The 19,560-nt window shown below is 45.0% G+C and overlaps 1 protein-coding gene across 1 annotated transcript in view; it reads right to left on the bottom strand.

Annotated features, from left to right (window-relative positions):
- SMOX (spermine oxidase) overlaps nucleotides 1-19,261 on the bottom strand; it is a 68,487-nt gene extending 49,226 nt beyond the window's left edge. Inside the window, exon 1 of the mRNA XM_054990325.1 lies at nucleotides 19,118-19,261. The gene's annotated coding sequence lies outside the window, so the exon portion shown is untranslated. The remainder of the gene's footprint in view (nucleotides 1-19,117) is intronic.
- Between the last annotated feature and the right edge of the window lie 299 nt (nucleotides 19,262-19,560).

Below are 19,560 nucleotides of genomic sequence, written 5' to 3'. Positions count from 1 at the left end.
CTGCCAGCCCGGGTGGCTAAGTGGGACCTCCCGATGCAAAAGTCATCTCCTTGAATCTGTGAAAATCATGCCACTGTATGGTCTTTTCTCATGGGCATCTTTGCCATGCCTTGCTCGGCACCTGCTAACTCAGACGATTTTAATGGGAGATAACAGGGGTTGGACTGGGGGCCTCTGGCATGCAAAACAGGTCGTGTTCTCCCATGCAGTCAGTGCCCCTTCCTAGGTGCCCTGCCTGTGAGCTTCTCAGAGGCATCTGGATCTTAGGTTCAACCTATAGCAATAAAAATGCCACAAAACACAGTTCTGCTGTCCATGCGTCCTTTCTTCTGCCACAGGCACTTCCAAGCAGGATGTATGCATGTACACAGCACGGTGCTGAATCAGCAGAAGGCTGGATCAAAGAGTACGTACCTTGGCTTTCAATTAAGCACTCAGCTATAAAACTTCCGACAGCCAGAAGCGTGCGTAATACCCTCGGCCACATCATTACAATACAACCGGTCTCAATGGCCCACAATCCCCCCAGTCTTTTAACACTTCCAGGTCCAAACTGCTTGTTATACAGTAGGGAGGTGGAGGTGTTGAAAGGCTCTTGTGGTTTCGCGTTAAGATGCATTGCACAGGAAACCCTGAGAAAGTCTCTCAGCCACACAGTTCCTTGCGCTGGATCACGGGCATTAATTTCAAAATCGGAGGCTTTTTTACAAGCCTGGTTTTCCTACTCCACTTCCAAGAAATATGTTCAGCATCAGAGAGGGATATGTGTGTGTGTTAATCCCAAAAGATATCAAAGATATTCCTGTTGCAAGAAAGCACATAACTATTCAGGTTTTTCCTTCTATCATCCTGTAGGTCGGTGGTTTGAAAACTGTGGGTTGAGTTGAGTAGTCGGGCCAAAAGGGAGGAGATAAAACAGAGTGGACAACTTTGGGAGACTTGAGGACAAATTTAGGTTTGTCTCTGCCTTAGATTCTCTGGAAAAGTCAGTAATGCTAGGAAAAGTGGAAGGCAGCAGGAAAAGAGGAAGACCTAAAACGAGACGGCTTGACTCAATCAAAGAAGCTACGTCCTCCAGTTTGCAGGATCTGAGAAAGTCTGTTAATGATTGGATGTTTTGGAGGTCTTTCATTCATAGGGTCACCATAGGTCAGAGGCGACTTGACAGCACGTAACACACACGTGTGTGTGTGAAATGGCTGTGAAATATCCTGTTGCTCAGTAATTCTATATATTTACGAATACTAAAAACAAATTTAAAAAATAAACGTGATTCTTGCATTTTATACTGGAAGGGGCAGAGTAGCACAGAGATACTTTGCAAGCTTAGAAGTAGATCCCACTTCAAAATGTTGGAGAATCACGACTCTAAAAGATACGTGTGACGCAGGGCTGATGTAAAAGCCAAGCCCTGCGCCTAAAATGCTGTATTTTAATATTTATATCCGCCAACTGAGAAATTTTTATTGTATATGGAATAGTGTTTTAATGTTTATTTATAATGTTTTTATTGTTTTTAAACTGTATGTTATTAATTGTATGTTGTCACACCGCCCTGAGCCCGTCTGATGGGGAGAGCGGTCTAGAAATAATAATAATAAGCTATACGTACATACCACACACAAATCTGCCTTGTGGACGTGAGATGCTAAGATCGTGCACTGATAAATCAATCTGAATAGCTATTACCAGCTTTTTAGTGGGAGCAGCCACATCTTTCCTTGCAGAGATGTTCTAAAAAGATTCCAAAATGCTACACTTTGAGCAAGGTTTGCAGGTGTGAAGGAAGCTGTCTTCTCCCCACGCTGTTCTCCCCAGAAAAATACTGATTGTTATGAAGACACCTAGTTTATATGCTGGATCTCAGCATCCTTTATACCTTCCAAAGCAGTTCCTCAGGTAAAATGTACTGGAGATGTGTCACAGGATTATGCAATTGTGTCATATCAAAATCCTGCTAACTGCCTGGCTGCTACAACCACCTTCTTTGGCAATGAATTTTCTAAATGATAATTATGTTATTTCCTTTTGACAGTACTACGCTCACCAGACTATTGTGTTTTAAAGCCAAATTTCATTGTGCTCAGAAGAACTCAAATATTTTTTGGCTGGGTTGTCTCTTATTTCCTTCTTTCTAAACAAACCAGGTTCACCACCTCTTCCTTTATCTACCTTCTGTATTCTTTGAAAGATAAGTTCAAAGTTTATGCAGCATTTCCAAAAAGCAGTTGTTTCTAGAATAATCCTGTATTTTCAAGCTGTTTCCTTTATGCCGCCACCACTGCTTTTAGATACCTTTCCCGAACCCATCTCAAGAAGTGACACTAAAGACTTATCAGTCATGGAAAGTGTACGCCACAATAGCATGAGTTCGTCTTTAAGGTGCCACAAAACCCTTTGTTGCCTTGGGTGCAACTGACTTACACAGCCACCTCTCTGGCATTTGGCCCCAATGGGCACAAACAAGTTTACAGCTTGGCATGTCTTCTAAGTAATTTAAAACTGCCCTTTCCTATATTTGCAAATACAGAATTTGAACTACTTGACCAACTAGTTTATCATATTAACTATTTCTGCATTATGCAGAAGCACCACCATGCCCTTCCCTTTTACCATGGACTCTACCAAGAACAGAAAAATATGACATCTGCCTTACACTTCTAGACCAGAGTTTCATGCCACCTCATCTACCACGCCGACATCAGCGCATGAAGTGTGCTTTGGGGTGCATGTGTCTTCATACGGAACTAGGGCCCAGGCCCACTGTACATCACCGGTGCCTGCAAAGGCTGAGAGCAGGCGCCAAAAAGCACCTGAAGCTCTTACTGCCGCTGCTCACTGGAGGGAGAAATCGCTCTAGAGAGGGTGGGGCCATGACACTTAATTTTTGTAGGGTGCCAGTTATAACTTTAGAGTGGTTAGGGCATGGGGCTAGGACTGATAAATTATGGGTCCAAATCTTCATTCTGCCATGAAGCTTATTGGACAATCTTGGGCCAGCTGTTCTCTCTCAGCCTAATTTCCATCTCTGGGTTGCTATGAGGATTAAAAGGGGAGGGGAACCCTATGCACCTTACAGTAAAGGAAGGATAGCAATGTTAAAAATTAAAAATATCCCTTGGTTGCCAGCTCAGGATTGAGAAATTCCTGAAGATTCTGGGGGTGAAGCATTAAAAAGGCAGTGTTTGAGGGTGAGAGATCTCAGCGGTGTATAATGCCACGGAGTCCGCTTACCAAAACAGCCATTTTCTCCAGGGGAATTGACCTCTGTGGCCTGGAGATCAGTTGTAATCCCAGGAGATCTCTGGACACCACTTGATGGTTGGCAACCCTACCTGGTAACCAGTCAAACATCATGTTCATCAATGACGCTTCCCCAAACTGGAGACAAACAGGGCCTAGCATCAAATGCCATGCTGAGAGGTACTTGACAGAGTTGCCGGGCAGCAGATTTCAGGACGGACAAAAGGAAGTACGTTTTCACTCAACAAGTAATTAAATTCACTGCCAGCAGATTCCCTGTAGCCACTTCCAATGCTGTGAACATTAAGAGGGACGGGGGTTATCAGGGGTTTTATTATATTCTGCATGCTTTCACTTGTGACTTGTAAGCCACCTTGAGCCGCAACAAGCTGAGATGTAAAAATTTTAATAAATAAATAACTTGAGGAGAAGGGGTGGAGGAAGCAGAGGTGAACTATGTTGCCTGTCCTTTCCAAACTTCTCTGGATTGTCTGAAGATGAACTCATCATCTGTCACATGCTCTGTGAAGAGATGCACGTTGTGCAGTTGTGAACCACCACGTGATCTCTCCTCCAGGAAAAGACGTCTGGACTCGGCACTGGATGTTCTCATCAAGTATAAGAAGAGGAAGTGAAACCTCACTTGGACTTCCTCTCCTGCTGTTATGTCACATTCTACATTTAGGGGTCATTTTGATTCACTCCTTTAACTTTCTAGCCCTGCTTTATTTTCTGGTTTGGGGCAACTCTGTGAGAGCTAAACTATACGAGACAAATTACACGAGGACACTCAAGTGAAGGAAGATGCAACGTTAGTCGAGAAGCATAGTTTGAATTTCACCTCTCTCTACAGAGCCAGCACAGATCGCTCCTCAGAGGGTTGGTTAATAATAGACAGAGCCTTTGGGGAGGCAAAGAGGAAATTAACAAACCCTCTGAGGAGAGATCTTTGCTGGCTCTGTAGAGGGAGGTAAAATTCAAACTGCGTTTCCCGGCTAACATTGCATCTCCCTTCACTTGAGCATCCTCGTGTAATTCATCTCGTATAGTTTAGCTCTGAGCCTCCATTTTGCCCACAGGTCTCATTCAAAAAGAGTAATTCCACTCCCTGTTCTCAGTAAATGCTTGACTTTCTTACAGGAAACGTTTCTATTTATTAGCAGAATTGTTTAATTTACTACTTCCGCGCATTCTTCTCACCATGCTCTGCAGTAGCTGTCTTGTTCAAAAGAATCCGGGGTCCTTAAAAGAGTCACAGAAGGCTACACTCATTTATGTTTAACCTGGTTTATAAGATGCTCTGCTAAATAAACTACATTATGTACAAAACTGACCTTATGGTTTGGAGGGAAATGACCTATCATTGTGGTTGGTATCAAGGACAGACAGTCAACAGGGTCAGCGCTTTGAAAAACGTAAGCATTCCCGAGATCTGTTAGCAATCTCCTGTACAGCAGACAAGTTTCCACAACTTCTAGAATATAAATAGCTCCAGTTGTAACAAAACCATGAATCAGTAACCAGGCATTGCTACTGTGGGGAATGCCCATTCAAACCTGAGCTTCGGCCTTCATACCCAATAAACAGATGTTCTTTTAAGGATTAACAGAGAAAAAACCCTTTCCAAAGCAATTTTTGTCAAGTGTTCACAGCATCCTCTCTCTGAAACCTGGGGAAAAGGATAAAGGGACAGACTACAAAGCACTGTATACAACTACAACAGCAAACATATCAACTAGTCCGTCTTGATTGATTAAGATATTAATTGCATTTAAAGCCAACTCTCTGAGCCAGGCCAGGGCTGTGGACTATATACAAGTCAGACCTCCAAAATAGGGTCAGATGCAGACGCTGAAGTTCAGCAGGCAGAAATTCCTACCCTGAAAGACAAAAAGGCCAGGCTACTGGTATTTATATTGAGCCTAGCCAACCCAGAAGTTTCATACTGCCTCCCAATAGCAAGGATTAATGTTTCACATCTGTTTCCTGGTTTGTTTAACTGACTGCACCCCAAATGCATAAAATGCCCTGACCTGGCTAGTCCAGGTGAGCCTGATTTCATCCGATCTCAGAAGCTCAGCCGGGTCGGCCTTGGTTAGTAATTGGATGGTAGACCTCCAACAGAGACCAGGGTTGCAGAGGCAGGCAATGGCAAACCACCACTGTTAGTCTCTTGCCATGAAAACCACCACTGTTAGTCTCTTGCCATGAAAACCCCACCAGGGGTCACCATAAATCAGCTATGACTTGAGGGCACTCTCCACTACCACCAAATGCACAAAATATCAGGTCACTCACAAACCAAGGCCCTCCTGATTCCCACCCCAAAGTCCCGGATGCCAGCCTAATGATAAAAGTAGACTTCCTCCTTTCATCAAGTATCAGCATCACATCGCCTTTGAACAGCTAAATTACTAACATGTTGCTAACACACTGTGTGAGTAAGGTTAGCTAATTATAGAAGCACATCTTCAAAATCAAAATGCTGCCACTCAGCAAAGCAAACTAAGGAAATATGAGGAACAGAAAAGCAACATTCAGCTCTCGGATAGATAAATATCACTGGAGGAAGGGAGATAAAAACTGGATGTTCCCCAGGCCCTGAGGAGTACTGGTTTCTACCGGTTCCTCTCTTTTCATGTTACTTTAATGCAGAAGAGATTTAAATGACATTTAGAACTTTGATACAGGAGGCCAATTTTTAATCTGAAACTGCATACATCTTTTGGTTGAAAGAGCATCATGTGACAGTATGCTCACAGAAAAACTCATCGCTCTATCTATAATGATTATCTCATTTTAAGACATATGTTGGAAAGCAACCAGAAAACGGTAGGAAATAGCCCTTATCAAGCAAAAAGTCTGACACAAGTTTGAAAGATGCATTTGCCAAACCGCCTGAAAGTTAGTCCACAAGTCTCACAGCCATAGCTCTTTGTAGACTGCAAGCTGCTATGATGAGAAGGAATAAAATCCTTTCAAAGAAGATTTCATTCCCTGTTCACAGAATATTAGCGCTCTAAGCTAGTCTAAAGCTTCTCCTCCAGACATGCTAATTTTATATGCACTAGGAATTTGGGGGGGGGGGGGCTCACACAGGCAATCTTTCATGAGCAGTCTGCAATCATCACACAAGACCAAGGGATTCTACGACATGAGTAGACTGATTACCAGATTCACACTTGACTGATACATGCTACAGCGATGTGACTCTAGACATGCTGCATTTCTACACCTGTGGCAACGGTCTCTAAAAGAGTTCTCAGGATTTGCGGATTAGCAGCAGTCACCAGACTGACAATATGTCAGAGCTTTAGCTGCGGAGCCAATGAGCGCACAGACTTAGTACCACTACTCTACACACTCTCAACGAAGGTCGCCAGTACTGCATGAGATAAGGTTAGATCAACACTGAATTACGTACAGCAGACACATGAAGCCTGCAGGTGACTGTGGCAGCTGCTACAGCTTACCCAGGGACCATCCTTCTTACCCTCTCAATAGCACTACTGCCTGCCCCCTCCCTACCCCTACAGCAGCTGCTAGCAGCAGAAATCAACCAGGAAGAAGTCACAAGGGACTAGTTCCTTATTTTCTTGAGAGACAAACAAAAGACAGGCAGTCTTGACCTACCAGAGAGTGAGAGCAGGCAGGTGGCAGTGCTGCTGCTGAAAAGAGAGGAAAGGCGCTGCCCACAGGTGCTTGTGGCTACTACAGGCCCTTGGAGGCTTCTGACCAAGAGGAAGTTTGTTCATCAGGCCCTGACTGCAGATCACACAGGGCATACCCTGATGCCAAACACGGGCTGTGTAACAGAAGCAAATTAAGCAAGGGCGGGCTTTGTAGAAGAGATGGACTTTGCAGAGGGATGAATGTCACACACACAAAACAGGGCACTGTTTACGGCTGACCGCTTGCCTTGTGCAGCACACCACTAAAGCTATGCCAGTAGAAGGCCAGGGCTGCTTCCACCCAGCAATGATTCGCTGCTTAGTTGCTATTGCCACAGTAGCACAGAAGCATACACACTCAAGTACTCTCCGCGATTTCCTCGTCTCCCTCCCTCCCATGGCCACCCCCCTCCCCCCCGCCCACATACACACACGACCTGAGGTCGAAGGGGGATTTTTTGGGTAGAAATTGCTATAACGTTACGACGATTCATCTACTAGCTCCTAAGAATTCTCAGAATTTTTTTTAACATAAGTCTTTTTGTTGCAGAGATATGGCATTCCCTCTATATAGTACCTAACTGTTTTGAAAAAACTGAAAGTTGCCAAATTCCGAGGAGCTAGTAGACAGGACAGTATAATGCTGTAACAATATACCAATTGTCCTTTTTTTTAAAAAAAAAAGCTGTCATGTGGTGACAGAGGGAAAATGGCAACTGCAGGAGGGCCGAGGCAAGGGAAATGGTGCCGATGTGGGCAGGACCTGCGAAAATGCACACCCTCCCATCCACATGGCACATAAACACCCCTTGACTGTGATCTTTCCCAAAAGACCACTCCAAGCCAGGTTTGAGAAAGACCACAGCAACATGGCGGACAACGAAGAAAGTGGACAAGAGTGGACAATAAAACAAGTCTACTGGCCCCTTGAACACACATGAAGCTGTCTTATACTGAATCAGACCATGGGTCCATCAAGGTCCGTACTGTCTACTCAGAGCCAAGCTACAAGTGACGTCTGACACAAGCTGGACACGTGTCAGTTTCCCTCAAGTTTTGATGGGAAGTGTAGCATCACTTGTAGCTGCTCGCCCGGCATCTGCCTTGCCCCCTGCCCTCTCCTAGAGCCGTGCAGTGACGGGCCGTGGTCCAGTCAGCAGGGTGAGCTCACCCGGTGTTTGCCTCACCCTGCTGAGCCGAGAGGAGCCGGGAGTGGCCACCTTGGCTCTGTCCATGACACCGCATGGCTCTGGGAGAAGATGGGGGAGGCGAGGCAGATGCCAGGCAACACGTGTCCAACTCATATCAGGCGTCCCTTGTAGCTTGGCTTTCAGACTGGTAACAGCCCTCCGGGGTTTCAAACACAGGTCTTTCACATCACCTACTGCCTGGAGACGCCACTGACTGGACTTTGATCTTTCTGAATGCTGAGCAGATGCTCTATAGCAGAGCCACGGCCCCTCCCCTGATATCACTTCAGATATCTGAAGAAGTGAGCACTGACACACACAGAAATCCATATTGAAACCACTGTTGTTAGTTGTTAAGCTGCCCCTGGACTTTTGTTTTATTTTGCTATATCAGACTCTGCAAGTGGAGAACAACATTGTACGTTTGCTCGAAAAATACCAAACCAGAACAAAATCTCTGTGGAAGCAGTCCTTTGCTACCACGATGCATGCTGCAGCAGTTGTCTAAGGCAACAGATGTGTGGCTCTATTAAAGGGCAGCAAAATATATTCTCTATTGCTGGGTAGTGGCACCACTTGGATTTTCAGCCGAAGGCAAGTCTTGCGTCAGCCGTTCTCTACAGCTGCATGCTGAGCAGCAGGTTCAGATGCCTGAACACATTTGAGTCCGATTAATTAGAAGGAAGTTTTGCTGATATTAGTTGGACTTTTTCCCAATTAGGCGGCTTTAACTTTTTTCTTCAAAGTGGCCTGCAAATGCTTGAAATACGCATACGAAAATCCAGTTCGGGCTCCAAGACACTAAACCGTTTTCAATCTGTTATATATGATTTTTATTTGTAAGCCGCTAGCTGTGCTATGGAAATTATATGCCACTCATTCTCAGTGGCATTTGTCACAAGGTCACGGAAACACAATTTAAATGGCTTTAAAATGCAGGCTTTCTGTAGAGCATTAGAGAAATTCAAAATGCTAAAACTCCTGGCTAACTATACACAGAGATAATCTTGAGAACATTTCACATCGTACAAGGTACAGAAGCAAGGTGCATCTCCCTCATGAGTAACTCTTTTTTTTAATGCGTAAGCAGAACCTGGAGAGTAGAGCTCTCTACTAATTGTCTTGCTTCTTTCTAGCAACATATACCTGAGCAAAGGAAATTAATTTAAAACCCGGAAACCTCTTCGCCTGGGGCCAAAACGAGCAAAGGTAATGTTATTAAGATCCTCCGAACAGGTCTTAAGTTAAAATACATCCACCTTAAATACCCATAAAAGATGTTAATCTTTTAAAGTTAAGAGAAACTTCACAGCAGGAATCTAAAAAGGCTCAATTAAATTCTACTTTTAAAAAAAAAATCTCGTTTTTGAAACTAGGATTTTATCACTCGACATTATAACACACTACCCAGATCAGAAAATGTAATCAATATTGGGCTGGAAACAGGGCTGAAAAAAAGCTTTCGAATCCTAGGCACTGGTATAAATATCTTTAGCAGCCTGCAGTACCTTGCAATTTCTCATTTATTTACAAGCAGGGAACCTGCAAGGACTTGCAGGGGGAACATTTTCTTCCTTCCGTTATTGTCTCTTTCCCTCCTAAGCCAGTTTGGTGTAGTGGTTAAGAGCGTGGGACTCTAATCTGGAGAGCCGGGTTTGATTCCCCACTCCTCCACTTGAAGCCAGCTGGGCGACCTTGGATCAGTCACTTAAGAGCGGCAAGACTCTAATCTGGAGAGCCAGGTTTGATTCCCCACTCTTCTGCTTGAAGCCAGCTGGGCGACCTTGGGTCAGTCACTTAAGAGCGGCAGGACTCTAATCTGAAGAGCCGGGTTTGATTCCCCACTCCTCCACTTGAAGCCAGCTGGGCGACCTTGGATCAGTCACTTAAGAGCGGCAGGACTCTAATCTGAAGAGCCGGGTTTGATTCCCCACTCCTCCACTTGAAGCCAGCTGGGCGACCTTGGGCTAGTCACAGTTCTCTGGAGCTCTCTCAGCCCCACCCCACCTCACAGGGTGTTTTGTTGTGGGGATAATAATAGCATACTTTGTAAACCGCTCTGGGTGGGTGTTAAGTCATCCTGAAGGGCGGTATATAAAATGGTGGTGGTGGTTGTGACAGCCCCCATATCCTGTTCCATTTCCTTGCTTCCTCCTTGCCACCCACCTCCCTTTTATCTGACCTCTCCAGCTTTATTGCAATTTATTTACTTCCTTTATACCCCACCTTTCTTCCAACAGGAGTCCCTCACAGCAACCTGATGAGGTAGATTAGTGCGAGAGAGTGTGACTGGCCCAACGTCACCCAACAAGATTTCATGGTAGAGTGCGAGTTCGAAATCTGGCTCTCCCAGTTCCTACTGTGACACTCTAACCACTACATCATGCTCGGCTCAGCTTCTCCTCCTTCCCTTCCCCAGACAGACTCTTCCTGGGAAAAGGCTTGCAAAGTTATAAAAATTATGCAACAGCAAGATGTTCAGATGAGTTGTGTGGCCGCCACCACCGGGCCCGGTCAAGTCATACGAGTTGTGCAGTGGCTGCCGCTGGGTCACAGCGAGTTGTATGGCATGAAGCTGTCCTGTAACCAACACCGGACGAGTGAGAGTTGTGCAAATCATACAGCAGGAAGTCACTCAGGTGAGTTGTGAGGTGGCTGTTGCCGCATAGTAATGAGTTGCCAGGTGGTCACCCAGAGGCCCTGGGTGAGTCACATGGTAGTGAGTTGCCTGGTGCTTGCTGCCAGTCCTAGCCCTGATGAGCCCTCACTCCACAGCAGCGGGGAAGGGGAACAATTGTAAACTGGGGAACTGAAACAGCACTGGAAAAAGTCCTGCCCCTCCCCCTGCTTTTTACTAACAGAAGGCAAGTCTTGAAGAGTGGCAATATTGTTGTGGTTGCCTAGCAACCTCCAAAATGACCTCTGAGATCTCGGAAGGCATCTATTTCTTAAAGGTACAGGCATCGTTTTTTTTTTTAATCTGGGGGATTTTTAACTCCCTTCCCTTAATGTATTTGTTATTAAAGATTTCAGATTTTTCTGCAAACCCAGGACTTTTCTCAGAGTTGCAGAAAAATCTATCTTGTCTATTCATGGCTCCAGTCTCTGGATTTAAATATCCACAGATGGGGCCATGTTTTGCATTAGATAAATAGATGTAGTGCGTTTTTCATCCCACCCTTCCTCTAAGAAACACAGGGCAGCATACATGGCTCTCCCTCTATTTTATCCTCACTAAAACCCTGTGATGTATATTAGACTAATAGAGAATGACTGGCCCACGGGCAAGGTGAGCAGGGATCTGAACGTGGATCTTCAAGAACTTATGGTCAAACTAAACATTACAATGAGCTTGTGGTTACCACGGGTTCAGCATTGCCACTTTAAAGAGATTTTAAAATGCCGTGAGGGTCTAACTGTGGTTGGGCCTGCAACATGAAGCTTTCCCCCAACCCCAACCCATGTCTTGTCACACGCTGAAACATCAACAGGAGACCTACAAACACACATCCCACCATTTTTTTGGCACTTGAAAAGACATAAAGTGGGGTGGGGAGAGCTCTGTGCCGTTATAACTTAAATGGCGATGGCGAAACCTTGAAGGCCACGAGTTTGCCGTCACAATTAGTTTGATTCTTGATCCAATGTTCTAACCGTAATACAACCCTGGCTTTCACTTCTACCTAAAGTCTAAACCGGCAGTTGCCGAACTAATCTATGCACCTCTAAAGCATTTGGGATAATTCAAAAATAACGTATTTATGTGAAGCGGTTTACTGAAATTAACCGGTACAGATTTTACAATATTTTAAATAGCTAATTTGAACAAACAAGGTAATCGTTGGGCCGCAATACAAGATAAAAAAGTGATTCTTTAAAAAAGCTGCACGTACACCCCTGGGCAGAGGGGGGATCTACAAGACTTGGAAGGGGGACAAATAGGGGGACAGTCTAGGTTTTAGGCAGCTCCTTTCCCCTACTTACAATGCTTTTGTCAGCTAGGGGAAGCAAATTGTTTTATACTGCTCATCCCATGAGGATTAAATCCCAGAGGCTAGATTTCTCCTTCTGGACCTTAAAAAAGCAACAAACTGCAAATGGGAATCAAATGGGCGAAAAAACCCACGAACAAAAATATTGCTTTATCCGTCAGTCTAAGTACGTGTGACGGAAACAAAAGAAAACAAAACGGAGGGGCTGTAATGACAACAAACACAAGGTTGAAGTCAGTTACTCAAAAAATAATAACTAGGCTAAAAGGAAAATTGTTACACTTCAGACAACGCAATTCTCTCGTCTACATATATTAACAATATGCCGGTACCAATAGTTGTATTGTTTGGAATACTGCTTTTCTGTCTTAGTTTTCTATTGGGCACAGGCGTGTACAGGAGTAGTGGATTCAATTAAGGGTTTTATCTTACCAGTTTTGAATGCTCTGCTTCTATTTTACGGATATTTAAGATTTCTGTCCAATGGCTTGTTGTTATATTGTGACATTGTTTTAACTGTAAGTCTACTTAGAATCATAGAGCTGGAAGGGATCTCCAGGGTCATCTAGTCCAACCCCCTGCACAATACAGAAAATTCACAACTACCTCCCCCCGCCACACACCCCGTGACCCCTGCTCCATGCCCAGAAGATGGCAAAACATTGTTAGGATCCCTAGCCAAACTGGCCTGGGGAAAATTGCTACCTGACTCCAAGGTGGCGATCGGCATTACCCTGGGTATGTAAGAAGGAGCCACAAGAACTAAGCACTGATGTGATTCTTCCTGCCCTCCTTCTCATGATCTGCCTCGGTTCACAGAATCAGCATTGCTGTCAGATGGCCACCTAGCCCCTGCTTAAAAACCTCCAAAGAAGGAGAGCCCACCACCTCCTGAGGAAGCCTCAGTAGGACTTTGAAGAGGTGGCACAGATATATCCCTGTAAATAAATAAATAAAATAAGATTAAGAACCACTGAGGTAAAGTTCCACAATTCTAATTTAGCCATGGAGCTAGCCGGCCAAGCATCGGACCTTCAGTCCCAGTTTCCCACCTGTAAACTACATCAAAGGCAAAGAAAAATAAAGGAAAGTAAGTGGACCACAGGAGAAAAACAAGTGCGAGAAAGAAACATTGGCATCCATTTGAGACAGGGACCAGTGGCCTCATGGCAGAGCATCTGCTTAGTGTACAAAAGGTACCAGGTTCAATCCTCGGCATCTCCAATTAAATTGGTCAAGTAGTCGGTGATGTGAAATACCTCCACCTGAGACCCTGGAGAGAGACCCTGAGTAGACAAGATTGATCTTGATGGACTGATGGCGCGATTCAGTTCAAGGCAGTTACATGTGTTCACCTCTGACAGTTAGGAATATAGCTAAAAACGCTCTGTACCTTTTCCATTTACGCTGCCAGCGAACTGTATGTTTAAACAGCTTGATAATGAAAAGGTTCAAGAACTGTCAATACATCAAGGCAGTAAAAGGTTTAAGATAAGCATTGTTCCTACAACATATGAGAGTCACTAGGTCCCACCATGACCGTAACTTGCCCTCATCTGCACGTTAGATATAATATTACTTTATTGGCAAACTCTAAGAAAATGTGAGATTAACAAGGTGAGAAAAGGACACCAGTTTCAGCTAAATGTTGACCTTAACAGCAGATCAAAAGGTCAAAACAGTGTACGCAGAGAACAGTGCCCTTAGGTGCACCTTACAAACAAACATATATAACACAGCCCCGGCGCCAGTTTTTAAGAAGAAACTTGGAAGGATGGCGATTGAGCTTGGAGAAATGGGATGGGTGGATAAACCTTCTCTTACCTGCTGCTTCTTTGATCCAAAACACACACGCCAGTTACTTTCCTTTCCGCGAGACCTCAAATGTGCATGCACCTGATACTAATGGTGCTTGTGTGTTAAAAGACTAAGGCTGAAATCCTGAACTCACTGACTTACTTCCAGGTAAACACACCTAGGTTCGCAGTTTATATCCTATTTGCTTGTTTTACAGAGATACGCTTTACATTTTCTCATTGGCAAACAGCTCTAGCGTCCACAACTGCAACAGAAAGACAGTTTACAAAATTCCTGTGCATTTATTTACTTATTCTAGGAAATCAAAGGTTATCAAAACCTTTCCCTGGAAGTTTGCCGGGTGACTTTGGGCCAGTCACACGTTCAGCCTAACCTACCGCACGGGGTTGTTGTGGAGATAAAATGGAGGTGGATGTAAGCCACTTTGGGTCCCTATCGGAAAGAAAGGCAAAACTTACTTCACTGATTAGAGAAAAGACATCAGTTACATTTTTGACTGAATGGAAACCGTTTATAGACATTTTACATGAAATAGATTTTAAGGACTTGACGACATCTAGATTTATAGATTAAGAATTATGAGCAATAGAAAAAAGAGGGCTCTTATGTTTGACTCAGAATAAGCGAGACTTTGAAAATGATGTATATTTATTGCAGAGAAAATCAGAACTCAATTTAGTTTTAGGGTTTTTTTCCCTTTTCTTCCTTCCTTGTTTATGTATTGTTAGTGCGTCCTTTTTTTCTTTTAAAATGTTGTGGGTTTTTATTTTCTATGTTTATCGTCTATAGCTTTTATAGTTTAAATAAAGAAAAAATCTTCTTGGAAAGAAAGGCAGAGTATCAAAGAAGTAAATAAATTAATTTAATGAAACTGCTGGTATTCTGTATCTATCAACAGCACGCCAACCTCTCACAGGAAAAGCAACCGAATCTTTTGCTACGGTGCAAGGAGAAGGGAGGTGTGATACATCCCGAAAACATCGCAGCCGACAACATGCACTCATCTTGTTTCTTCTATAGAAATCCCCTGCCTGCTCTTCAGCTTTGGACACTTTTGCTCTTATTTTCATTTCATTTTTTGTCAGCAATATTAGCTGATTTATTGTCATGAACTAGACACTGAGATTACTAAATAAATATGTGAATTGCTTTGAACATACAGAACAAGGCAACAAGATGTGGAGACGTCTATTCAGTTAGTGCTTTACCTCCCAGGCAGATACGTGAATGAGAACCACCAAGCCTTTTTTCACTGATAACACACAGCTGAACAACCATGTAACAACATTACTGAGATGGGTTTTCCTCATTCCTTCGCTTACTTATGCAAATGCTGTTGGGGAAGACAAAGAAACACAGGAAGGTCCAACCTTTGGCATTCAAAAATAATGGGCTCCATCAAAGGCTGTTAGCTCTGATATCTAAACTGAACTTCAAACATTCGATATGCATTGTTTTAAAGAATTCAGTCTGAGTCTGGACAAAAGAGAATACTTTTCTAGCAGTGCATAGGGGTTTTTTTATCGGTGATCTCAATGTAATTTATACTTACTGTTTTAAAGTTTAATTGCTTTTAGCTTCATTGTAGCATACAGTTTTATCATATCAAAAAGAGTCCAGTAGCACCTTTAAGACTAACCAATTTTATTGTAGCATAAGCTTTCGAGAATCACAGTTCTCTTCGTCATCTGACAAAGAGAACTGTGATTCTCGAAAGCTTATGCTACAATAAAATTGGTTAGTCTTAAAGGTGCTACTGGACTCTTTGATTTTTGCTACTACAGACTAACACAGCTAACTCCTCTAGATCTATGACCATGGAAAGCAGTTTTATCATATATTACTGTTTTTAACCAACTTGGGTCCCGTGTTGGCCAGGAAGAAGACAAACATGAACAACAATGTGATATGGTGGTTGGAATGCTAGACTCGAACCCGAGAATACCAAATTAAATTCTCACAAAGCTTGCTATTAGCCTTGGGGCAATCACTCACTCTCAGCCTAGCCTACCTCACAGGGCTGTTGTGAAAACAAAATGGGGAAGCCAGAACTTCCATGAGGTTTAAAAATGTAATTGATAGACAGATATATATATGGAGTCAGTTTAACACGGAATACTAGCAAGATTCAAGATCAGTAGCACCCCTAAAGACCAAAAAATCTCCAGGGTATAAGCTTTCGAGAGACAAGCGCCCTTCTGACGAACGGACGTGTGAACCTTATTATCATCACACAACTAAACATTTATTCCAAGAGCATGAACCCATCTTGACACTATTCCTTTAAGCTGCTTACCCCCACTGCTGTTTTGATGCACAGCAGCGATCTGAGCTGGCGCAACTCTCTCGTATATGAAGCATTCGTTGGAATGTTTCCATCTGAGCATGAGACGGTACATATTCCAGGCTAGCACATTATCTCTGTACAAAGCACGCCAGCCCAATGCAGCTGAAACCAGTGACAAAACCCCCACTTCGCAGCGCTATTGGGGGAAGGGAGAGAGGCTTTGTTTGTAGCTTTCGCCCTTCCTCCTTCCATTCACTCACACACCCACCCAGAGCAAACTGCAGAAAGCAAAGCCCTTCTACGAAGATTTCTCATTTGTTCTTCCTGATCTTCAGATAATGAGTAAATAGGATGCATATTACTATTTAGGGTGTAAAAGAGCATGATGCAGATCGATAGCACCTTCAAGACCAGATTTCCGGGGTACGAGCTCTGACTCTCAAAAGCTCATACCATGAAAATCTAGTTGCTCTTTAAGGTGCCACTCATCTAGAATCTTGCTTTTCTACTGCAGACCACATGGTTGCCCACCCGAAACTATCATCATGGCTTTAAAGGAGAGATCAAAAGATTGCAAGGGCAATTTTACATCCCCCTCCCAATAAAGCAATGCGCCTTACTCTGAAAGCGTTTTCAGCCTTGACAAAGACAACATAATTGCTAGAGAGCAACACAAAACGTAATTTTTGTTTGCTTCACCTTAGTTGCCAACCGGTTTTAAAATTGCTTCTTGTCATTTTGATGCTTTCATGGCTACCTCTTTCAGCACACCCAGCTGACCCAGAAATTTTATTTAAAAGAGAAACAAATGTTTCCGCCTTGACGGTTTTATTTCTCTCATATTTCAGTCTTAATTTCAGAGGAACAATTGCGTACATTTTAGGACGGGAGGGGGGGATCTAACGAGAGAGCAATTCACACAGCAACACTGGCAAGGATAAAGCATGCTTTATTCTCTGGGATAAATGTGTGTTTGTTGTCATTCCTGTTACTAGAAATCTCACACACTCTCTCACAGACACACACAGAGAGGAAATAATCCTGCAATGTGATGAGCTGTTATGGCAGGGAGAGTGCATTGCTATGGATAAGGGTGAAAATCTTGGTCATCTGGGGACGCGACAGTCCAGTAAGCAAAGCACACACACCAATATGTTCTCAGCAGCTGCACCCCTAAGGTTTCTGCTTCCCCACCCCTCATCTGAAGGAAGCAGGGAAGGTACTTTGTGGGTCTGCATTACCTACAACAGCCAATACAAGCTCTACCCCCCCACCCACCCCACACACACCAATGCACCTCCATTTAAAAGCCTGGAGTAATTTGGGAGGGGGAGGTCTAAGTCCAAGAATAAGAGGAGCACACTGCACTATACGAAGGGGGGGGGCAGACAACAAGGACTTTAACCCCAAAATGATCACAGGAACACGATTCCCCCAAAATTAAAGTGGGGCAGGGGAGGGGGGGGACACACCTTCAGGTTCCAATGATGACATCTCCTGTCATTACAAATGAGACTGAGAAAATGCTGGGTGGGGGGGCTTAATAAGCTTAAATGATAGCGGGAAGACATTATTTCCATCATCCTTAATTGCTATGAGCCTGAGGAGATACTGAGTGTGTCACCCCCTCCCTTTAAAAATCTCAAACACTCCCCCAGCAACCCTTAATATTAATAAGTGAAATAAGGGAATGGTGGGAGAGCTTTTATAATCATTCTAATTCTAATAATAATAATAATAACAACAAAAATCAGCGCTACTTGGAACATGCCATTAACTCAGGTGATGCTTAAGTGGCTCCTAGATTCCTGGGTCAAATTTGAGTCGGGGAGGGACCAAAAATCCCAGCCCAAACATTTGGTTGGCTGTGGAAAGTACAGTAATAATAACAATAACAATAATAACAACAATGAGGGAACATGCTAAGGCAATACGTCACTAACTCCTAGATTCTTGGATCAAATCCGAGTTGGTGAGGGTACCAAAAATCTCAGCCCAAACGTCTGGTGGTCTATGGAAAGTTCAGGCAATAACGACAAAAATAACAACAATAACAATAGAACCTGCCACATACTGAGGTCATATGTCACTAAGGTGATATCTGAGTGGCTCCTAGATTCCTGGACCAAATTTGAGTTGGTGAGGGATGAAAAATTCCAGCCCCAATATCTGGTGGGCAATGGAAAGTACTGGTAGTAGCGGTAGTAGTAATAGTAGTAGTAGTAGTAATAGTAATAGCAACAAAATGAGGGAACACGCCACATACTAAGACGATACCTCACTAACTCCTAGATCCTCGGATCAAATCTGAATCAGCGAGGGAAGAAAAATTCTGGTCCCAGCATCTGGTGGGCTATGGAAAGTACAGGTAATAATAATAACAATAATAACAATAAGGGAACATGCCACATCTAATGCAGTCCCTCACTAACTCCTCGATTCCTGGATCAAATCTGAGTTGGTGAGGGTACCAACAATCCCAGTCCCAACCCCTGGCAAGCTACGGAGACTCCAGGTAACAACAACAGTAACAATAACCGCGGAGCAAGCCCCATACTGAGGCGGCACCTCAGGGGCTTTCAGATTCCCGGATCAAAGCGGAGTCGGCGAGGGAGGAAAGCCCCCAGCCCCAACCTCTGGCGGGCTGCGGAGGGTCGAGCGCGCCGGACTCGTAGTAGCGCCCGGAGTAGCGGGAGAGTAGGCGAGAAGAACCGCCTCGTCGTGAGGGGGGCGCCGGAGCGGGGCAGAGGGGCGCCGCCGAGGGCAGGGGGCGGCTCAGCGGAGGGGGGCGGGGGCGGCTCTCGCCGTCCAGGGCCAAGCGGCGCCCCCTCCCCTCCCCTCCCCTCCCCTCCCGCCGAAGGGCCCGGGGGCTCCTGTCCGCGCCCCCGAAAAGGGCGGGCCGGCCGGCGGGCCTACCTCTCTCCCTCCCTCCTCTCCTTCCTCCGGGGCGGCGGCGGCGCGGGCGGGAGCGACCTGGGGGCCTCGGAGCCGGCGGCGGCGGTGCTGGCTCTGCGGCGAAGCGGCCTGCTCCTCGGCAGCCCGTCCTTCCTCCGCCCTCCGCCGCCGCCCGCCGGCTCCTCCTCGCGGGCCCGCCTCGCCCGCCACGCCTCGCCCGCCGGCCGGGCGGAGGGGAGGCGCCGGCAGGGCCGCGCGGCCGCGGTGCCAACTCCAGGCGGGAGGTCTCCCGGAAGGGCGGCCGCTCTCTAAGCCACGGGGGTCGGCTGCTTCGAGGGGAAGGGAGTCGGAGGCGTTATTATTAGGTCCCCAGGAGCCACCCCTTCACGTCTGCACGAATTTCCCTGGCCGGAGCTGGCAAGGGTGCCTCTGGGCATGGGCAAAGGGCTTCTCCTATGGCAGAA

This window comes from Eublepharis macularius, chromosome 10 (assembly GCF_028583425.1).
Source record: "Eublepharis macularius isolate TG4126 chromosome 10, MPM_Emac_v1.0, whole genome shotgun sequence".
NCBI lineage: Eukaryota > Metazoa > Chordata > Lepidosauria > Squamata > Eublepharidae > Eublepharis > Eublepharis macularius.
Note: the sequence above shows the minus strand (reverse complement) of the source record. Positions and strands in the feature narration are given on the sequence as shown.